The following is a 22,829-nucleotide window of genomic DNA, read 5'->3' as shown; positions in this document are numbered from 1 at the left end:
CCACCAAAAGAAATTTTGTCGGGTTTAGGTACTTCATTATTTTATCCTCTTATTTTCCCACCTCACTCTAGGTTCTCCTGCCTCTTCCTTCCAGTGCTACGTACCTCACCTCAGCCTGCAGAGCAGCAGAAGACTGACATGGATTGATCTGCAAACGCCTCAGTAAATGCTAGGAGGTGAGTGATCGTGACCTCAAGGGATTCTTGCTCTGATTTTTCCCAGCCTCCCTGTGCGGAAGTGCCTGATCTCCCCTCTCAGCAGCACGACAGGATGTGGCAGACCCAACCTCAACTATCCTTGGAACTGGTACCCATTCGAGCTACATCTGACCAAATTGTATGAATTCCAAGCAGCTTGTTTCCCTTTCCCTTTTCTTCCTTTTTTTAACCAATTTATTTCTCCTTTGCTCCTCTTCCTCTCCTCTTAGAGGTGTTGTCTTCTTGCTGGGGTATGATCCCATGGGTCCCACCTGCCGTTACATTGCCTCATTTCTGGCATATGGTCCCACGGATGCCCACAGCCCTTCGCTGCCCTGCCCAAATGGGCAGACTCCATGGGCTGGATTTTGATTCTGGAGGCGGGTAGGAGGCGGGACTACAACTTTCCCGCCTCCATCGAGTTGTGGCCAACCCACGCGATTTTCACTTGGTTGGCCGTGTTGAGCCCGCCCGGTGGGCTCAGCAGGCCAATTAAGGGTCACCCGGCAACAGGTGACGTCACAGATTGACATTTCATCTGTCAAAAGCTTTTGACAGATGAAATATCAGCGTTCGACAGCTCTTTGAAGCTGTCAAACACTGACAATCTGTACTCCAAGTTAATTCCTTCCTCTCAGGCTGGTTTAGAGATCTCTCCAGAACAGAAAGCTGAATGCTGCAACTTTTGACAGCTCGCGGCCATTCTGCTTTCTGTGCCGGTGAGATGAGGGACTCCCGAGACCTGAAGGAAGGTATTACGTCCGTGAATGATTGAGACACGGACAGCAGGAGTTGAACAAAACAAGTCTTTACTGATGGAAGTCAATAGTGAAACTGAAAACAACAGAGGCTCACTAGCGCCTTTTATACAGGGGTGGTCACTGCCGGTACTGCAGTCTGAGACCAGTTATTCTCTTAAAGGTACATACACAACAATTCCTCCCCTTTTAGATAAACAGTACATAACATTCATTTAACAACTAAATGATAATTAATTACAATCACAATTACGGTTGCTAGACACATTGGTTAAGTTTAAGCAATTATAAGTTCAGTCTTTGAGGAGGCTTCCTGACTCTGTCTGGATAACGTCTCTTTGGGGTATCAGGTTCTTCTGGCAATGTTGAGTCGGGATCAATGTCGTTGTTTGGTTCATCTGCTTCCAATATTACCGGTTCTGCGGTAGCTGCAATTGGAACATCGATTTCATTACCAGGTGTATCAGATCATATAGAAACATAGAAACATAGAAGATAGGAGCAGGAGTAGGCCATTCGGCCCTTCGAGCCTGCTCTGCCATTCAACGAGATCATGGCTGATCATCCAAACCCTAGCACCCGGTCCCTACACCGACAGCCATCCCACCCAAGCCCTATCCCCACGTATTTAATCCCCCCTAACACTAAGGGTCAATTTTTTATCATGGCCAATCAACCTAACCCGCACATCTTTGGACTGTGGGAGGAAACCGGAGCACCCGGAGGAAACCCACGCAAACACGGGGAGAATGTGCAAACTCCACACAGACAGTCACCCGAGGCCAGATTTGAACCCGGGTCCCTGGCGCTGTGAGGCAACAGTGCTAACCACTATGCCACCGTGCTGCCCTTACTGCTCGTGGTGTGGAGTTGACGTTTTCCAGTGACTCTAGAATCTGGTCAGCATAGCGTCTTACAATGCTCTCCCCAACGTCCACGGTATACATGAGAGGTCCTTGTCGTGTACAAATCGTTCCTGGCTGCCATTTCTCAGTGCGGTAGTCCCGGGCCAAAACTGGTTGACCTATCTTAAAACTCCTGGTCGGCCTTTCATTCATATTCTGAAACTGCCTGTTCTCCACATCTCTTCGGACGTTTGGCTTAACCAAATCCAAGCGGCATCGTAGTCTTTGATTGAAGAACATCATGGCTGGAGTTTGGTTGGTAACCGCATGTGTCGCATTCCGGTAGGCGAACAAGAAGTTGTCCACCTTGTGTTGTAGGGGTATATCTTCATTACACATTGCCTTGATAGCCTTCTTGAATGTTTGGACAAACCTCTCGGCCAATCCATTAGTGGCTTGATGATATGGGGCAGATGTGTAATGCTTAACACCATTGTTCTTTAAGAACCTCCGGAACTCTTCAGACACAAACTGTGGTCCATTGTCAGAGCAAATCTGTTCAGGCAGCCCATTCCTGGCGAATATGGTTCGTAAAACTGTGATAGTTTTTTCCGTGGTGCTTGAGGACATTTTTATTACCTCTGGCCACTTTGAATGTGCATCCACCGCAATTAAAAACATCGAGTCCATGAAGGGACCAGCAAAATCAATGTGCAACCTTTGCCATGGAGATGAGGGCCACTCCCATGGATGCAGAGGAGCTTGTGGTGGGGCGTTTTGGACCTTCTGGCATCCTGCACAGCTCTTGGTCATCTCTTCGATTTCTCTATCGATTCCCGGCCACCACACAAACGCTCTGGCTAAGTTCTTCATTTTTACCCCACCCAGATGACCCTCATGAAGCTCATTGAGCACTCTATCTGTCAACTTAGGTGGAATTACTACTCTGGATCCACACATCAAGGTTCCTCTGCACACTGACAGCTGTTCTCTTCTCGGCGAGAATACTGGCAGCAGTGGTTCGCCATGTGCTGGCCATCCCTTCACCGTTAAATCATAGACCCGTGATAGTGTCGGGTCATTCCGTGTTTCCTTTTCTATGTTTGCATTCGTCACAGGGAGACATTCGACTATGGTCGAGTGGAATAACTCCATTGGATCCACTGCAAGGTCTTCTTCTTCCACCGTCGGCAACGGTAGGCGTGACAATCCATCAGCATTTCCATGCTGTTTAGTTCCTTTGTACTCGATGTCATATTGGTGTGTGATGCGCCTCAATAACTTCAAGACTCAAAGTTAACTGAATAAAACAAGGCTTTTATTAGCAAAGAAAGATGCCTAGCATTCTGCTGTTCTGCTGCAAGACAAGCCTGGGCTTGTCTTAAGTAGGGCCAGGTATGGGCGGAGCCGACACATCCAATGGGGAGAAAGGGGGCGGTGCACTATATACAATACAAGGTAAAACACCGGAGCAGGCAATACAATATATGCAGTTAAATATACAGAGTCTGATGAATGACATATTTCATCACATTCACCCCTTCTACAGATTTAGTCTGTCCGGGGGTGTAATAGTCCTCTGTGACCGACGTAACAGTTGCGGTGCCGCGGGTGCCGGCTGGGTGTCCCGGGTGACCTCCTGGGTCTCTGCCAGGGGCGCCACCGGGGTTGTTGAAGGAGTAGGTGGTGGGGGTACCGTTGGCTGGTGTTCTTCCGGGGGTGATGAAAGAATAGTGGGTGGAGTGGGTGGGTTGTGGTTGTTGTTGCTGTTGTTGTTGTAGTCGTTGTCGTTGTTGCTGTTGTTACCGGCTGGGGCGAGGTCTTTTATGGACACAGTGTCCTCCCGTCCGTCGGCGTGCCGGACATACGCATATTGTGGGTTGGCGTGTAGCAGGTGCACTGGCTCCACGAGAGGGTCCGTCTTGTGGCCCCTCACATGCTTCCGCAAAAGTACCGGACTTGGGGTGGAGAGCCATGACGGTGTGGATACGCCTGAGGTGGATTTCCGGGGAAACACAAACATTAGCTAATGAGGCGTGGCATTAGTGGCGGTACACAATAGTGACCGTATTGAGTGGAGCACATCTGGGAGGACTTCCTGCCAGCGGGAGATAGGGAGGCCCTTGGTCCTTAGAGTTAGGGTGGCTGCCCTCCATACTGTCCCGTTCTCTCGCTCCACCTGACCGTTACCCCGGGGGTTGTAGCTGGTGGTACGGCTCGTGGCAATCCCCTTGGACAGCATGTATTGGCGTAGCTCTTCACTCATGAAGGACGCCCCCCTATCCGTGTGGATATAGCTTGGCATACCGAACAGGCAGAACAGGCTGTTGAGGCATTTAATGACCGTGGCGCTGGTCATGTCTGGGCAGGGGAAGGCGAATGGGAAACGGGAGTATTCGTCCACAATGTTCAGGAAGTAGACATTGCGGTCGACGGACGGGAGGGGGCCCTTGAAATCTAAGCTAAGCCGCTCAAAGGGCCGTGTAGCTTTGATTAGGTGGGCTCTATCAGGGCGGTAGAACCGAGGCTTGCACTCAGCGGAAGTGCGGCAGTTCCTGGTCAGGGACCGAACTTCCTCAATCAAGTAGGGTAAGTTGCGGAACTTTATGAAGTGGAACAGCCATGTGACCCCTGGGTGGCAGAGGTCGTTGTGGAGGGTCTGTAGCCGATCCCCGGTGGCGTTGGCACACATCCCTCGTGAGAGGGCGTCGGGGGATTCGTTAAGGGCCCCCGGCCGGTATATGATGTCGTACTCGAAGGTGGAGAGCTCGATCCGCCACCTAAGAATCTTATCATTTTTAATCTTCCCCCTCTGTTTATTATTGAACATAAACGCTACCGACCGCTGGTCGGTAAGTAGGGTGAAGCGTTTGCCGGCTAGGTAGTGCCGCCAGTGGCGCACTGCCTCCACGATGGCTTGGGCCTCCTTTTCCACAGAGGAGTGTCTGATCTCGGGCCCCAGGAGGGTCCTCGAGAAGAAAGCTGCGGGCCGCCCCGCCTGGTTGAGGGTGGCCGCCAAGGCAAAGTCAGACGCATCACTTTCCACTTGAAAGGGAGTGTTCTCGTCCACTGCCTGTAGCGTGGCCCGCTCAATATCCTGCTTAATGCTTTTGAAGGCAGCATGGGCCTCAGCAGAGAGCGGGAAAGAGGATGCTTTCAAGAGGGGGCGGGCTTTATCGGAGTAGTTGGGGACCCATTGGGCATAATACGAGAATAATCCCAGGCACCTTTTCAGGGCTTTGGGAGTGTTGGGCAGGGGCAGCTCCCGTAGGGGGCGCAATCGGTCGGGGTCTGGTCTGATTTCCCCATTCTCCACCACGCTGCCTAGTATGCAGAGGCACGTGGTGTTGAAAACGCACTTGTCCTCGTTGTAGGTGAGGTTGAGTTTTTGTGCGGTTTTCAGAAACCTCGCGAGGTTTGAGTCGTGGTCCTGTTGGTTGTGGCCGCAGATGGTGACGTTGTCGAGATAGGGGAAGGTTGCCTGCAAGTGGTGGTCATCGACCATGCGGTCCATCTCCCTCTGAAAGAACGAGACCCCATTCGTCACCCCAAAGGGGACTCTGAGGAACTGGTAGAGGCGTCCGTTTGCCTCGAAGGCGGTGTACGAACGGTCCTCTGGTCTGATAGGGAGCTGGTGGTACGCTGACTTGAGGTCGATGGTGGAGAACACCCGGTATTGGGCGATTTGGTTCACCATCTCGGATATGCGGGGTAGCGGGTAGGCGTCTAGTTGGGTATAGATGTTGACTATTTGACTATAGTCAATCACCATCCGCTTCTTCTCGCTACCCCTCACCACCACCACTTGGGCGCACCACGGGCTGTTGCTGCGTTCAATAATGCGCTCCTTCAGGAGCCTGTCTACCTCGGTCGCGATAAACCGCCTGTCCTCCCAGCTGTACCTCCTGCTTTTGGCTGCTATTGGCCGGCAGTTAGGGGTAAGGTTCGCGAATAGCGAAGGCGGCTTTACCTTCAGGGTAGCCAGACCGCACACTGTGAGGGGCGGCTGGGTCCCACCGAAATTGAGCGTGATGCTTTGGTGGTGGCACTGAAAATCCAGGCCCAAGATCACGCTCACACATAAATCCTTCATAATTAACAGTTTAAAATTATTATATACAGTGCCTTTAACGGACAATCGTACCGCGCAGTAACCCGCAATAGTCGATATCTGGGTTTTGTCGGCCATAGAGATCTTGCCCTGAGTAGGGACTATAGTTAGAGAGAGTCGTTGTACCAGATCAGGGTGAATGAAGCTCTCCGTGCTCCCGCTGTCAATTAAACATTTAACCTTGCACCCGTTTACCTCGATGTCCACCATCGATTTGGATAGTGGGTGCGGTCTGGACTGGTCCACTGTGATCGATGCCACTGTAGGGCCCTGATCGGGACAAGATGGTGGGCCCCACGAGGCCGGGTAAGATGGCGTCCACGATGTCTGCTCGCGAGATGGCGGACCCCACGAGGTCGGACAAGATGGCGTCCAAGATGGCCGCTCCCACGGCGCGCACGCGGCGGTGGCGGTTTTGCCTGCGGGGTTCCCTCTGCACACCTTCCCAAAGTGCCCCTTCTTACCGCACTTACAGCAGGTGGTGCCTTTCGCCGGGCACAGGTTCCTGGTGTGCTTCGGCTGCCCGCAGAAATAGCATTTGGGGCCCTGATGCGTCGCGGCGGTCGTAGGGCTTCTGGGGGGAGAGCAGGGCCCCGACGGTGTTGGGCTACCGGGCGGGGAAGCAGAGGCGGCGTGGGCCGCGCGGCCTGACGAGTAGGAGTCAGAGTTCTTCTGAGCCACATCCAGCGATCGCGCTGTGTCCACAGCCTGTGTCAGATCTAGGCCCGTTTTCTCTAGCAGTCTCTGCCGGATGTAATTAGAGCTAAGGCCTGCGATAAAGGGATCCCGAATAAGCTCGTCTGTGTATACCGTGGCTTTCACGTCTTTGCATTTGCAGTCTTTGCCAAGCACTTTTAGGGTGACTAGAAAGTCCTCTAGCGACTCTCCGGGTCGCTGTGTGCAGGTAGCAAGCAGGTGCCTGGCGTACACCTCATTGGTAGGCCGCCGATAGTGGACCTTTAGAATGTTGCAGGCATCCAGGTAGGTGGCGGCGTCTTGGATGAGTGGAAAAACCCGGTGGCTTACCCGATTCTGCAGGATCCCGAGTTTCACATCTCCGGTGGCTTTCGAGGCTGTGACGGCTTCGGAGTTGGCCATAAAAAATTCCAAGCACTGGAACCAGTGTCCAAACCATGCCGATGCAGCCGAAGCATGCGGGTCCAAATCCAAGCGTTCCGGTTTCAAAAGTTGATCCATCGTTAAAAGTTTGCTAATAAAATTGATGCGCCTCAATAACTTCAAGACTCAAAGTTAACTGAATAAAACAAGGCTTTTATTAGCAAAGAAAGATGCCTGTGTCTTCACCTAGCTTCACCCAGAGGTCTGCTGTTCTGCTGCAAGACAAGCCTGGGCTTGTCTTAAGTAGGGCCAGGTATGGGCGGAGCCGACACATCCAATGGGGAGAAAGGGGGCGGTGCACTATATACAATACAAGGTAAAACACCGGAGCAGGCAATACAATATATGTAGTTAAATACAGAGTCTGATGAATGACATATTTCATCACAGTGTGCCCCTAGGAAAAGGGACCACCTCTGCAGCCGTTGCGCTGTCATTATCGGTACGCCCTTCTGAGGGTTGAAAATGGAGACAAGAGGTTGATGATCGGTTAATAGAGTAAATTTTTGACCGTGCAGGTAGTGATTGAACTTCTTCACCCCCCACACTAGGCTGAGGGCCTCTCTGTCAATCTGGGCGTAGTTACGCTCGGCAGAAGTTAACGAGCGTGACGCAAAAGCTATCGGCCTCTCGAAACCATCAAGGAATTTATGTGACAGTACCGCCCCAATGCCGTAGGGAGACGCATCACACGCCAGTCTGATCGGCAGTACTGGGTTGTAGTCAGCCAATACTTCCCTTGAAGTGATTAAGTCCTTACTCTTCTGAAAGGCCTGCTTACAATCATCGCTCCATTTCCATGCTACCCCCGTTCGTAGCAGGGCGTTCAGTGGGTGCAGAATTGTCGACAAATTTGGCAAAAACTTATGGTAGTAATTCACCAATCCGAGGAATGACCTCAGTTGCGACACATTTTCAGGCGCTGGGGCCTTAACAGCCGCTTCAATTTTATCAGGGGACTTATGTAACCCCTCTTCATCAATCAGGTGGCCACAATACGATATCTGTTTCTTAAAAAATTCGCACTTGGGGCGGTTGGCTCGCAGCCCATGTTCCCGTAGTCTAGTGAGCACCTGTTCTAGGTTGTTAAGGTGTTCACTGTCATCTTCACCTGTCACAAGGATGTCGTCCAAGTAACACTGAGTCCCCGGAATCCCTTGCAGGACTTGTTCCATCGCTCTTTGCCATATCGCCGGAGCTGATGCTACTCCGAATACCAATCGATGATGCTGGTAAAGACCTTTGTGAGTGTTTATCGTGAGATACTTCCAAGAGGACTCTTCAACCTCCATCTGCAAATATGCTTGTGCTAGGTCAATTTTTGTAAAACATTTCCCTCCAGACAGTGAGGCGAAGATGTCTTCTATCCTTGGAAGAGGATACTGTACTGTGTGAAGTACTGGGTTCACCGTCACCTTGAAATCCCCACAGATGCGAATCTTCCTTGGCTCCCTGGACTTATTGCTTAACGTTTTCTTCATGACAGGAACGATGGGTGTCGCCCAATCGCTCCAGTCGACCTTAGACAACACGCCTGCCTTCTCCAGATTCTCCAGCTCTGCCTCGACGGCTGGGCGAATTGCATATGGTACCGGTCTTGCTTTGAAAAACTTGGGAACTGCATTCTCTTCTATTTTTATCGAGGTGGTTACGCCTTTAAGCGTGCCCAGTTCTTGTTGAAATACCTCTTTGGCGTTAGCTAAGATTGTTGACAATCGTCCAGGAGTGACGTCTTCATCTTTTTTACCGTCCACCGTCATTGCATGAATGGAGTGCCAATCTAAGTTTATCTTCCTGATCCATTCCCGTCCCAATAACGGTGGTCCACCATTTGGCAGTGTGTAGAGATACAATTTCCGTATTTTCTTGCCGTTGTATTCGACAGGCACCCTTATTTTTCCTCTGGGGTATACTTTTTGCCCCGTATACGTCGTCAAGACGATGGATGTCTCTCTCAAGGGTATGTGTGAAAATAGCCGCTCGTAGTCTCGTCGATTCATGACGGTTAGCGCTGATCCTGTATCCAATTCCATTTTAACTTGGGACCCTGCTATCGTGAGGGTGACCCAAATGGTTTGGTGATCCTCTTTTGCGATTACATTGTGAAGTTTGAGACAGCTTAGTCTCCTGTTCCCGGATTCACTATTGCTCATCTGGTCTTCGGAACTACTGTCCATCATCTTTTGTACTTTCTTGTACGGTTCCTTAGTAGCCTTTTTGTTGTCGCTGGTCTTCTTCCCAGACCTGCAAACTCGTGCAATGTGTCCCATCTTCCCGCATTGCCTGCATATTTTGTCTTTGGACCAGCAGTCCTTCTGGTCATGGTTAGTTCTACCGCAGCGATAACATTTTGCAAATCCCCGTGTCATTTCGTGGGTGCCGTATTCCTGTGGTTTTTGTTGAATTTCTGCAGCTCCCCTGGCTGCTGCTTCATACAATACTGCCACGCTGAAAGCCTTATCTAGCGTCAGCTCTTTCTCTGAGAGTAACTTCTTCTGTGTTCCTTCACTCAGGAGTCCACAGACAAATTTGTCCCGTAGGGTATCTGCCAGTCCTGCTCCGAACTGGCAGTGCTTTGATAGCTTGCGTAGTTCTGTAAGGTACTCAGCATTGCTCTCATCTTTATGCTGAGTTCTCCTGTGGAATTTAAATCTTTCTGCTGTCAACAGCGGTGCAGGGTTTAGGTGTTCCTGTAGGACAGCAACAATTTCGTTAAAACTCTTCGCCTTCGGTTTGGCTGGAGTAATCAGGTCCCTCAATAGGCCGTACGTTCTAGCGCCCATTAAGTTTAGCAATATCGATGCCTTTTTCTCCTCCGCTATTTCGTTTGCCTCGAAATATACCTCGACCCTTTCCACATACGTGGTCCAGTCCTCTATTGTATTATCAAAAGCAGTGATACAGCCAGTCTTCGGCATCTTGCAATTCTAAAATGGCGCCTCCCGCACTTTGCCTTCTTCCCCGATTTAACAAAATGGCGCCTCCCGCACTTTGCCTTCTTCCCCGCTGATTAAGATGGCGCCTCCCGCGCTTTGCCTTCTTCCCCGCTGTTGTTAGCGCTGCTTTCCGCGGTTCCCGTTGCAACCTGCAGCTCCTCGCGGTTTCTTGCGCGTTTAATATTTCTTTTTTTTTTTAAATAATTTTCCCGTCGTGGAACAACCCTGTGGGACTCTTGCCTCCCTCTTCGCGGGTCTATACGCAGCCCGGCTTCGTAGCACCGGCCGCGCCCTGTGTGCTCCACCCTCTCTCTCTCCTCTTCCCGACAACGCTGCTCGGCCCCGTTGCAAACCACCCGCTCGAGTTCGCGACCGCCGCAGCCCAGGAAGGATCAGTGCACTACCTACCACCAGTCCAATTAGCTGAAGCACCGTCGACAGGAACCAGGCCCCGCTTCCGACAGCTTCTCCAGCAATCTTCAACTCCGCAACACAGGGCGGATGCCCACGGTCGACGCCCGTTTCTACTGCCTCTTACTTTCTTTTCTTTCTGGCCTCGACCTCTGCTCACTTCGCTGTAGGAATGGATCCCAGGAGGTGGTGCAGACTGTAGGTAGGTTCGTATCTGCTCGTCGCCAGTATTACGTCCGTGAATGATTGAGACACGGACAGCAGGAGTTGAACAAAACAAGTCTTTACTGATGGAAGTCAATAGTGAAACTGAAAACAACAGAGGCTCACTAGCGCCTTTTATACAGGGGTGGTCACTGCCGGTACTGCAGTCTGAGACCAGTTATTCTCTTAAAGGTACATACACAACAGAAGGAAGGCTGTAAAGGTAAGTAAAACTTCTTTAAACACTTTACACACACCAAACACACTTACCTCTTCACTCATGCACCCATCACTCACCTGAACACCGGACATCTCGAACCCTCCAAGCCCTTCAGCCCGACAGGCCGCCTCGCTAACTTGGCATGGTTTGGAGCCGTCGGGAATCCCACACTTCAGCAATAAAAATAGCGATTGGGCTAAAAACTGGCTGCTAGCTACCTGTTAACTGGCAGTTAATTGGCACTGATCCCCTTCCCGCTTCGGGGAGGCGGGTCTCAGCACAGGTCGGGTATCCGCCTCTTTTGAAACTGGCATGGAGGCGGGTTGGGGGGCGGGATGGGTTCGTGCCCCCCGATTTCGAGATTTTAACCCCCCACACGCCTCCAATCCCGCCTCCACGGCCCAATGAAAATCCTGCCCCATGTATGTGTGTGTGTGAACCTCTACAGTTAAACGTCTGCAGGGTACTGGACTTGGGAGTGCATTAGAGCCAACCCTGATCCTGGCTCCATCCGATGTCCACACATGAGCACTTTCCAGCGGGAGACATCATGGTGCTCAGGAACGAGAAGAGCAAGAGTGTTTCTGCACATCTGTGTACATCTCTGTAGCGCGCGCACGCCAGCTGTCCTAGTGAATAATCACTGCCGGTAGCTTGGAAACTTAGTAAAGGAACTGTGTTGTGTTTCTTTTTCAAAACTAAGAAAACACAATACAAAGTCTGATTTATAATTTATGCAGAGTAATGACAGTACTTATAGTGTGCAGGTGGCTTTATAGGTTATCTCATGGGGATGGCCGCACAGATTTTATAGACTGAAACTAAACCGGTTGCAGCTAAAATAACATTCCTCATTTAGTACTGTAGCTAGTGTGGACGGACCGTCAACACACTGAGGTTTTGTTTCAATTGGAGTTTTCAATTCCTTTATAATAACAGGAATCATAAAGTCTGTAGGAAAGGCTTTTGAATATAAACGACCAGCCCGGGCTGCTGGAACGGTGCAGTCTCACACGGAATAGTAAGAAAACAAGGATTATGTTTGCTGTAAGCGTGCTCCGGCTTTGCCTGCGGTGAACTGTTTTTTACCATCCAGCCTTCTGTATCTGTTCCTCCTGGGTTTTTTTTTTGCTTCAAAATAAATGAAAGGAAAATGTTGCGTTCGACGTCTTTGGGAAAGTTGAGCGCAACCTCTGCAGCAGAGTGCTCGACGGGAAAGCGCGGTGGAAATGAAGCCTCCCCGCGGCTTCCCGCACGGCTCAGCTGGTGAGGCCCAGGTGAGTAGCTGGGCCAGGCGGTTCGAGAAGCTCTCGGATTCAATCCTCACTCTACCGAGTTAGCTGACGGTTGTGGAATTGGCGTCGACACCTTGGGCTTAAGAAGGGGGGTGCAAAATCAGCCAGCGTTCCCGATCCTGATCAGTATCTAGCAACCCTGGCTGAAGGTGCTCGGACCAACCTCAAATTTGATTCTCCTACCGCCCCCGCGCCCCCCCTTGGTTGAATAGCCAATCAACACGCACTGTCTGGGCCTCTTGGGTGGGGTACATGAGGTTGATTAGCATCTGAAAGAAACAAATAGGTTAACATTTTGGCTGCATATATAGTGACATCACAAGTGCCGGCCAGAATGGAGATGATAGGGTAATTTTCCCGTCAATCACGCCTGGATACGCACTGCTGCGGGTGACTGGGATTTATTTTTACGCACATAATTTGTATTCTGTAACTATCCTCCGCTCGCTGCACTTTGCTGGAGAAATAATCCCTGCTTTTATCAGGAGACTTTGCAGTAGTTTCGGTCATCAGCTCTGCTTGCTGCAGTTCGTAGAGACTCTTTTTGAATAGACGGCTTTCTGGCTAAATAGACTCTGTTTGCTGTAAAATAGGCTGCTTGCTGTGAGTCCTGCCGTAAGTCCTGCTCTGCCTCCAACTCATTGGCTGACACAGTGGTGTCCATACACACACTGTTGTATTTTGGAGGTGACCCTCCATCAGAACCAGCTCTTGAGGGTTTACACCCAAAAAGCTAACCTCACTTTTTCTCTCTTCAGTGGCTGGCTTACCGCCAGTGTATATCCAGCATCTTCCAGTTTCATTTCAGATTCCCACCATTTGCTCTTTTTGCCTTGGATATTTCTCTGTGCTGCTAGTCAACAGTACGGTGACATAGTGGTTATGTTACTGGACTAGTAATCCCGAGTGCCGGGACTAATAATCCGGAGACATGAGTTCAAATCCCACTGTGGCACTTTGTGAGTTTGATTTCAGTTAATTAAATATATCTGGAATGGTGACCGTGAAGCTATCAACTTGTTGTAAAAACCCAACTGGTTCCCTAATGTTCTTCAAGGAAGGATATCAGTCGGTCTGGCCTATATGTGACTCCAAATCCACAGCAATGCGGTTGACTCTTAGCTGCCCTCTGAAATGGCCTAGCAAGCCACTCAATTGTATCATAAGAACATAAGAAATAGGAGCAGGAGCAGGAGTAGGCCATACGGCCCCTCGGGCCTGCTCGGCCATTCAATAGGATCATGGCTGATCCGAATCTAGACTCACGTCCACTTCCCTGCCCTCTCCCCGTAACCCCTAATTCCCTTATCTGCTAGGACAATGTCTATCTCCATTTTAAATTTATTTAATGTCGCAGCTTCCACAGCTCTCTGGGGTAGCAAATTCCATAGATTTACTACCCTCTGAGTGAAGAAGTTTCTCCTCATCTCAGTTTTGAAAGGGCAACCCCTTATTCTAAGATTATGCCCCCTAGTTCTAGTCTCACCCATCAGTGGAAACATCCTCCCCGCATCCACCCGATCAAGCCCCCTCACAATCTTATATGTTTCGATAAGATCGCCTCTCATTCTTCTGAACTCCAATGAGTAGAGTCCCAACCTATTCAACCTTTCCTCATACGTCAACCCCCTCATCTCTGGAATCAACCGAGTGAACCTTCTCTGAACCGCCTCAAGAGCAAGTATATCTTTTCTTAAATATGGAAACCAAAACTGCACACAGTATTCCAGGTGTGGCCTCACCAATACCCTGTATAACTGCAGCAAGACTTCCCTGTTTTTATACTCCATCCCCCTAGCAATAAAAACCAAGATTCCATTGGCCTTCCTGATCACCTGCTGCACCTGCATACTAACTTTTTGTGTTTCATGCACCAGGACCCCCAGATCCCTTTGTACTGTAGCACTTTGCAGTTTCTCTCCATTTAGATAATAACTTGCTCTTTGATTTTTTCTGCCAAAGTGCATAACCTCACACTTTCCAACATTATATTGCATCTGCCAAATCTCTGCCCACTCACTTAGCCTGTCTATGTCCTTTTGCAGGTTTTTTATGTCCTCCTCACTCACTGCTTTCCCTCCCATCTTTGTATCGTCGGCAAACTTGGATATGTTGCACTCGGTCCCTTCCTCCAAATCGTTAATATAGATTGTAAAAAGTTGGGGTCCCAGCACTGATCCCTGTGGGACACCACTAGTTATTGATTGCCAGCCCGAGAACGAACCATTTATCCCAACTCTTTGTTTTCTGTTAGATAGCCAATCTTCCACCCATGCCAGTATATTACCCCCAATCCTGTGATTTTTTATCTTGATCAGTAATCTTTTGTGTGGAACCTTGTCAAATGTCTTTTGGAAGTCCAAATACACTACATCTACTGGTTCTCCTTTAATCCACCCTGTATGTTACATCCTCAAAGAATTCGAGCAAATTTGTCAAACATGACTTCCCCTTCATAAAACCATGCTGACTCTGTCCTATTAAATTATGTTTATCCAAATGCTCTGATACTATTTCCTTAATAATGGACTCCAACATTTTGCCAACCACAGATGTTAGGCTAACTGGTCTATAGTTTCCAGCTTTTTGTCTACTTCCCGTCTTAAATAAGGGTGTTTCATTAGCAGTTTTCCAATCTGCCGGGACCTTTCCTGAGTCCAGGGAGTTCTGGAAAATGATCACCAATGCATCCACAATCCCTACCACCACTTCTCTCAAGACCCTAGGATGTAGCCAAACCGCTACAAAAAAAATATAATCATTCCCTCCACCACTGGCGTACCATGGCTGCAGTGTGTACCATCTACAAGATGCATTGCAGCAACTCGCCAAGACTTCTTCAACAGCATCTCCCAAACCCGCGACCTCTACCACCTAGAAAGACAAGGCCAACAGGCACATAGGAACACCACCACCTCCAAGTTCCCCTCCAAGTTACAAACCACAGACTTGGAAATATATTGGCCATTCCTTCATTGTCGTTGGGTCAGATTCCTGGAACTCCTTCCCTCACAGCACTGTGGGAGCACCTTCGCCACACGGACTGCAACAGTTCAAGAAGGCGGCTCACCACCACCTCAAGGGCAATTAGGGATGGGCAATAAATGCTAGCCTTGCCAGTGACGCCCACATCCCGTGAATGAATAAATGAAAAAAAAATTTGGTTGCTGCCGCTGTTGTTTTTACGGAAACGTTTTCACCGAGTCCCCGATTGCTGGTTGGAACTGTCCAGCGGAAAAAGAAACACACAGAAAAACATCAGCACCCGATGACTCACAAAAAACTCAAAGTTAAAAAAAAATGCTGTCCACTTTTTGAGAAATTTCAATTGAGGAGAAGAACGTTCATTCTGTTTGTTGAAGAGAGTTAATGTTGGTGCTGGGCACGAGCAGAGAGCTGTGTGAAATGCATTTGAACATTGAGTCCTTCTTCTTCTTAGGGTCCTAACAATCAGCCAATATACTTCAGCTCAGTTGCATGACTGTTATTTAGATAATAGTGGCACCAATCACCACAGTTTTGTTGTTCTCATCAAATTGAGAGAAATTAATACTTCATTACAAGTCAGAAAGAAAGTCTTGCATTTATATAGCGCCTTTCACGGCCTCAGGACGTCTCAAGGCGCTTTACAGCCAATGAAGTACTTTTGAAGTGTAGTCACTGTTGTAATTTAGGTTGCTTGTGGGATCTTGCTGGGTGTAAACTTGTTGCTATGTTCACCTATATAACAGCAGTGATTGCACTTCAAAAGTAATTTGGTGGATGCAAAGCACTTTGGGACGTCCTGAGGATGTGATTATATAAATGCAACTTCTTTCTTTCTCCATTATAGCTGGTGTTGAAATTACTGCAAGTATTAGTGTAGAATTTCACAGTGGTACATTATAGAGATTTTCATTCCTTAGTCTGTAAAGCCTACTTGGCCAGGTCTGTGCTGTATCCTTGCAAGCCAAGAGGGGAAAGGCTGGAGGGATAAAAAGGCCTCTTGACCACTGAAGCCTACTCCATCAAAGGCCCATTCATGGTCATTTTCTCATGGTTCTCCCTTTTCACACCTGTCAGTCCTCCAGTTCAAGTTACTGCCCTGCTTCCCCTGGAGGAGAAAAGTCAAGTCGTGTTAAAAATATCTCTGTAACCCTCAAACTCCCCTTCTCAACATATATCGATCCAGCTTCCTTTTAAATTGATCCTGCATTAGCTCCCTTCTCTGGATGTCTTCTTCGCGTGTCCACTGTCCTGTGAGGGGAAAAGTTTACTTCCAATCGCCAATATTGATCGAGGCTTGTGTGAGCAGATACATTCCTGCTCTGTGACAGGCTGGCGTGCATCAGCTCCTTGGTGGATGTATGCAGATTACCCGGTCATTATCACATTGCTGCTTGTGGGAGCTTGCTGTGAGCAAATTGGCTGCCGCGTTTCCTACATTACAACAGTGACTACACATCACAAACTACACCATTGGCTGTAAAGCGCTTTGGGACGTCCTGAGGCCGTGAAAGGCGCTGTAGAAATGTAAGTTTTTTTAAAGCTCCTTCTCTTTCTCCTTCTGCCATATTGGAAATGTCCTCATCTAGCCTGCGCGCCGGGCTCAATGCCGATTTTCAAGCAAATTCTGGATCCTCCAAATCTCGACCTCAAACACCAACTGGAAGCTCGTCCCTAAGCGATCAATAAATGTAAATTTTTGAAACGTTTTAAAAAGTGTTCCTCGGCTTTCCAGCGGAGTGTTTGGTTGTGAGGTTCTCGCTGCGTTTTTTTTTGGGCACAGAGCCGCACTGTTGTAAACAGCATAGCTGCTGAATCCCAAGCACGTTGACAAGGCAGCTGTCTAATTGGCTGCTTTATTAAGATAATGTGTGATAAGCAGCTGCCCTATTTACAAACACTATTCATCCTTTGCCAATAACCTGTCGAGGTCAGGATCCGTCTAAAGAAACTGACAGCAATACTGACGTGTAAGCTGATGTCGGGAAAAGCGTGATTGTTGAATGCTTTTTATCTGGTTTGTGTCAGCCGTGGCTCAGTAGGCACTGATGTAAGAAAACTACCAGGCATTTGGTCTGAGTATTAAACTAGGCTTTAATCAACTGTTTTTCAACATGGAGATCTAGTTGTGTCCTTCACTAGTTCCTGTTAAAGAATGTCCTGAGCAAGCTGGGCCCATGCCCGAGTATTTATACTCTCCTTGGACAGCGTCACCAGCAGGCCGCCCAGTATTATTACATAAGTCATTTTCACATGAATGACAAGATTCATGTCAGGCAACACTTTCGCCCCTGAGTCAGCAGGTTGTGGGTTCAAGTCCCACTCCAGAGACTTGAGCACAAAAATCTACACTTTAAAGGTACTTCATTGGCTGTAAAGCACTTTTCGACATCCTGAGGTCATGGAAGGCGCTATGCAGATGCAAGTCTTTCTTTTTACTGAGAGCTAATGGTAAATGATTCCAATCAGTTTGGACGGCGGAATTCTGCAGGTTGTGTACTTCACAGGCCACTAAAGATCAGAATTTCACTGGAGTATTTCCAGTTCCGCAGACCCTCACAGGGTGCAGTGTTCTGAAATTAAGCACCGTTGACTTGTAGTCTGCAGTTATCATGACACAATGGAAAAATAATTAGAACTTGGAATTACAGCCAACTGAAACTGTTTTAAGACTATTACTTTGAGGGTTGGAAAATATATAAAATGAGAAAAACCAGCCAAATAATGATGGCAAATTTAGAGCACTATTAACGTAACCAGTTTCAAGCATAAACATTAAAGACTACAGTTTTAACTTATTAAGGCCTAGAAATTCGGTGGCGCCCCAGGGCGCCGGAAGTGCCGCCCCGGAAGGAGTCACGAGCGCCTGCCGGAAATTCAGTTTGAGCGCCCCAAAGGGAAGCGCGGCGCCACTCGAGGCGCCCCGCATCCGTCTTGGGGCGCTACAACTGAAAATCGCAGCGCGACGTGCCACAGCGCCACACGCTGCGGCACGGCGCGCTGCGGTACTGCAGGCCTTCCTCACCTTCTTAAAGGGGAGGGGCCTGCAGCAGCACGATCTGAGATCGCGAGTGCCAGCAATAGAGCCGGCACCGAGGAGAAGTGCCGGGCTCTTGGGAGGCAGCAGGCACAACGCGAGGGGGGGGGGGCACTCAGGAGGCTGGGGACGGCTGCGCGAAGAGGTGCTGGCAGACGGCCAGCAAAAAAAATGGCCGCCCCGCACCTCAGCGCCTCTACCGCCGCAGGCAGGCCCCCCTGAACCGGTCGCAATTTGCGACCGGTGTTACAGCGGGGGGCGCTACCAAATTTGGCGATCGGGGCGGTAGCGGAGCACTGTGCACACCAATGACATCATCGGTGGCGGCGCAGCGCTACCGGCTAACGCCGCCATTAGCGCCCCGCTAAATTTCGCGGGAGGCGTGGCCAGTGGTGCTAAACCCACTAAGTGCCCTCTTTGGGCACTAACTGGTGGCGCAGCCCACTGAATTTCTAGGCCTTAAATGTTTTATACTGCAGCATCTCCCGGGACAGTATTTTTGTCTAATTTTCAGGATTTATTTTCTGTGCTCTTGATGTTCTCCATAGGTGGCAGAGGAAAGGGGAGAGAGAGAGAGAATGAGGGAGGGAGCGAGAGAGAGAGAGGGCGAGGGAGGAAGAGAGAGACAGAGACGGAGGGAGAGAGAGAGAGAGACGGAGGGAGAGAGAGAGATAGATCCTGACTGTGCGATAGTGTAAAGCGGGTGATAATGAGTGACATCAATGCAAGTAAAAATCGCAAGAGATGTAAAATGGGCTGCCAAAATCAAGATCTACCCCAGAGAGAGAGCATGTCAGGATCTACCCCAGAGAGAGAGAGAGCAAGTCAGGATCTACCCCAGAGAGAGAGAGCATGTCAGGATCTACCCCAGAGAGAGAGCATGTCAGGATCTACCCCAGAGAGAGAGAGCATGTCAGGATCTACCCCAGAGAGAGAGAGAGCATGTCAGGATCTACCCCAGAGAGAGAGAGCATGTCAGGATCTAACCCAGAGAGAGAGAGAGCATGTCAGGATCTACCCCAGAGAGAGAGAGCATGTCAGGATCTACCCCAGAGAGAGAGAGAGCATGTCAGGATCTACCCCAGAGAGAGAGCATGTCAGGATCTACCCCAGAGAGCGAGAGCATGTCAGGATCTACCCCAGAGAGAGAGAGCATGTGAGGATCTACCCCAGAGAGAGAGAGAGCATGTCAGGATCTACCCCAGAGAGAGAGAGCATGTCAGGATCATCCCCAGAGAGAGAGAGCATGTCAGGATCTACCCCAGAGAGAGAGAGAGCATGTCAGGATCTACCCCAGAGAGAGAGAGCATGTCAGGATCTACCCCAGAGAGAGAGAGCATGTCAGGATCTACCCCAGAGAGCGAGAGCATGTCAGGATCTACCCCAGAGAGAGAGAGCATGTCAGGATCTACCCCAGAGAGAGAGAGAGCATGTCAGGATCTACCCCAGAGAGAGAGAGCATGTCAGGGTCTACCCCAGAGAGAGAGAGCATGTCAGGATCTACCCCAGAGAGACAGAGAGCATGTCAGGATCTACCCCAGAGAGAGAGAGAGAGCATGTCAGGATCTACCCCAGAGAGAGAGAGAGCATGTCAGGATCTACCCCAGAGAGAGAGAGAGCATGTCAGGATCATCCCCAGAGAGAGAGAGCATGTCAGGATCTACCCCAGAGAGACAGAGAGCATGTCAGGATCTACCCCAGAGAGAGAGAGCATGTCAGGATCTACCCCAGAGAGAGAGAGCATGTCAGGATCTACCCCAGAGAGCGAGAGCATGTCAGGATCTACCCCAGAGAGAGAGAGCATGTCAGGATCTACCCCAGAGAGAGAGAGCATGTCAGGATCTACCCCAGAGAGAGAGAGCATGTCAGGATCTACCCCAGAGAGAGAGAGCATGTCAGGATCTACCCCAGAGAGAGAGAGAGCATGTCAGGGTCTACCCCAGAGAGAGAGAGCATGTCAGGATCTACCCCAGAGAGAGAGAGCATGTCAGGATCTACCCCAGAGAGAGAGAGCATGTCAGGATCTACCCCAGAGAGAGAGCGGGGACTGCACAGCCGAGCCGAGGGGCTGGGACCAGGGCAGAAGCCCGGAGAGAGAGCAAGCCCGGGGCCCGAAACCCGAGAAACTCCGGGGTCGGAGAAACTCGGACAAACACCGGGCCGGGACGGGACTGCACAGCCGAGCCGAGGGGCTGGGACCAGAGCAGAAACAGCCTGAGACCGACGCGAGGAGAGAGAGGAAAACTCCGGGTCCGGAGGAAAAAAGCTATACCTAGATCTACCTAAATTTAGTTAACCTAGAAAAAGAACAACAAACCCGAAGAAAAAAAAAGAAAAAAAGAAAAGAAAAAAAAAAAAGAAAAAAAAGGAATAGAAACCAGAGAGAAACGATAAACAACCCGAACCAGGAACCTGTGAGAGAGAGAGAGAGAAACTTTTAAGAGCAGCTATATCAAAGATGAACCCCTGAAAAACTCTCAATTTTGGACCTAAAAGTGGGATAAGGTGGAACACGACACAAAAAAGAGAAAAAAAGTTATCTACCTGAGACAAAACAAACGACTACAATGAGCAGGGAAATGAAATATCCTGAGCAATGCACAAAAAATAAAGCAAAGGAAAAACACAAGGACATAACACTAAAAAGTAACCCAGAGGTCCTCTACGTTGACTATACCACACACAAAGGGATTAAGACGAAGAACAACCTCATATTCTACACCGACTCCATTCCCTCATGGAAGGAGACTTTACAAAAATACTACGCATACGTCTCCAGCGAAGGTATTGGCAGTGGAGGCAGACTGAAAATATGTAAAGATGGAAATCTAGATAAAGATGACCCCCTGCTAACCATAAGCTACTACAACAAAAAAGGAAAGATCATGATACAGGGGAATGTAGAAAGTCTGGACTCCTTCGAAAAGGAATTCCCCCAGCTGAAAACTAAGGCAGACACAAATAGGACCAATGGACAGGAGGCAAAAGAGAATCGAACAGAGGATGATGAGAGCCAAGCGGAGGAAGAAGAAGAGAGTCCAGCAGAGACACACACCTCCCTGACCATCTCCACCCCCCCCACACCTCTCAACGCAAACAAACTGCTGAAAGAGAGTCTGTCCAAACTAGAACTCGAATTCAACGAATACAGAGAAACACAGACCAAGAACTGGACGGAGGAACTCAAACAGCTGAAAATGGAAAACGAGTCCACCATCCACAATCTGAGAAAGACCGTAGAGGAACAAATAAATAAGATCCAAGAACTCCATACCCAACTAAACAAAATGACGGAGGCCGTAGAAAGGCTCAGCAGGCAACACAAACCTCTTAAGGTCCAAAAAACAACACACACAAGGACACAGAACCCGTCGGATGCCACCCCACACGAGGACACACCGAAAGCCACAAACCCCGCTCCTGCCACACAGCTCACCACAGAAACCCAGCCAACAACCAGCCCTCAGTCGAGTCCTGCCCAGACTACCGCTACCCAGTCCTCACACACAGGGACGCAGAACCCGTCAGATGCCCCCCCACACGAGGACACACCGAAAGCCTCAAACCCCGCTCCTGCCACACAACATATCCCAGAAACCCAGCCAACAACCAGCCATCAGTCGAGTCCTGCCCAGACTACTGCTACCCAGTCTGAAAAACCAGCCCCTCAGGCGGTCCTGCTGACCGACTCCAACGGAAAGTTTCTGGACCCCCAGAGGCTGTTCCCAGGTCATCAAGTCCTGAAAAAATGGTGCAGCAACACAGAACATGCAATGAAGATCCTGAACAAAGAATCCCTTGGAAGCCCCAAATGGCTTGTGATCCACACAGGCACAAACGACCTACGCACCCTACGGGAAGGCACTGCTAGGGCGGTGAGCAGGATGGCGGAAAAGGCCAGCAAGGAATTCCCCGAGGCGCGGATCGTGATCTCCACACTACTGCCCAGAAAGGACACCCCAGCCTATATAATCCACAACACCAACAGGGAGATCGACACGAGATGTTCTGTCTTCCCCAACGTCTACCTGGCCCATCATCCAAACATCAACACAAGGGACCTCTATGACGAAATACATCTACTCAAACAGCGGATGTGGGTCTTTGCAAAAAACCTCATAAACACTGCCAAAAGACGCAGCCCTCCCACCCCCTCTACCATTGGGAGCCGTAACCCAAACAGGACCACCAATGTCCCCCACCCCCCTTTACAAAACCAACAACAGAACCCAAGACCCCCCTCTAGACCACAGACTGTAGACCAAGAACTGAGAAAGATCATGACGATGCTGAACAGCCTGATAGAAAGCCGGAGAAATTATTAATATTGTTATTTATCATTATCATTATTGTTATCTTATCAGTATTATTACTACTATTAGATAGATATATGTGCATGCCTCATGAAATTTATACTAAATCATCATTTAGCATTATAGAAAATAGTGTTTCCACACTCATCCCACAAAATAGGTCCATTTTATTTCGTTTTATTGAACTATATAAATGCGTTCTTTCCACATAAGCTGCTGGAATATCCAGGGCCTCCGCTCCTCAACTTTTGGGATGAAGAGTACAGACCCTGAATTCCTAAAAGCTATAAAAGACATTGATATAATTGTGTTAACAGAAACATGGTGCCAAAAGGACATGCCGACCCACTGTCCCCCAATGTACCATGAAATTATTGTGCCTTCAGTAAAGAACATTA

The 22,829-nt window shown here is 49.3% G+C and overlaps 1 protein-coding gene across 1 annotated transcript in view; it reads left to right on the top strand.

Moving 5' to 3' along the window:
* The window catches only part of LOC147103336 (transcription factor HIVEP3-like), a 492,205-nt gene that overhangs the window by 336,460 nt on the left and 132,916 nt on the right, over positions 1-22,829 (top strand). The window contains exon 4 of the mRNA XM_085962816.1: positions 72-176. The gene's annotated coding sequence lies outside the window, so the exon portion shown is untranslated. The remainder of the gene's footprint in view (positions 1-71; positions 177-22,829) is intronic.

This window comes from Somniosus microcephalus, chromosome 20 (genome assembly GCF_052327205.1).
Source record: "Somniosus microcephalus isolate GS21.2 chromosome 20, FLI_Smic_1.0, whole genome shotgun sequence".
Classification (NCBI taxonomy): domain Eukaryota; kingdom Metazoa; phylum Chordata; class Chondrichthyes; order Squaliformes; family Somniosidae; genus Somniosus; species Somniosus microcephalus.
Note: the sequence above shows the minus strand (reverse complement) of the source record. Positions and strands in the feature narration are given on the sequence as shown.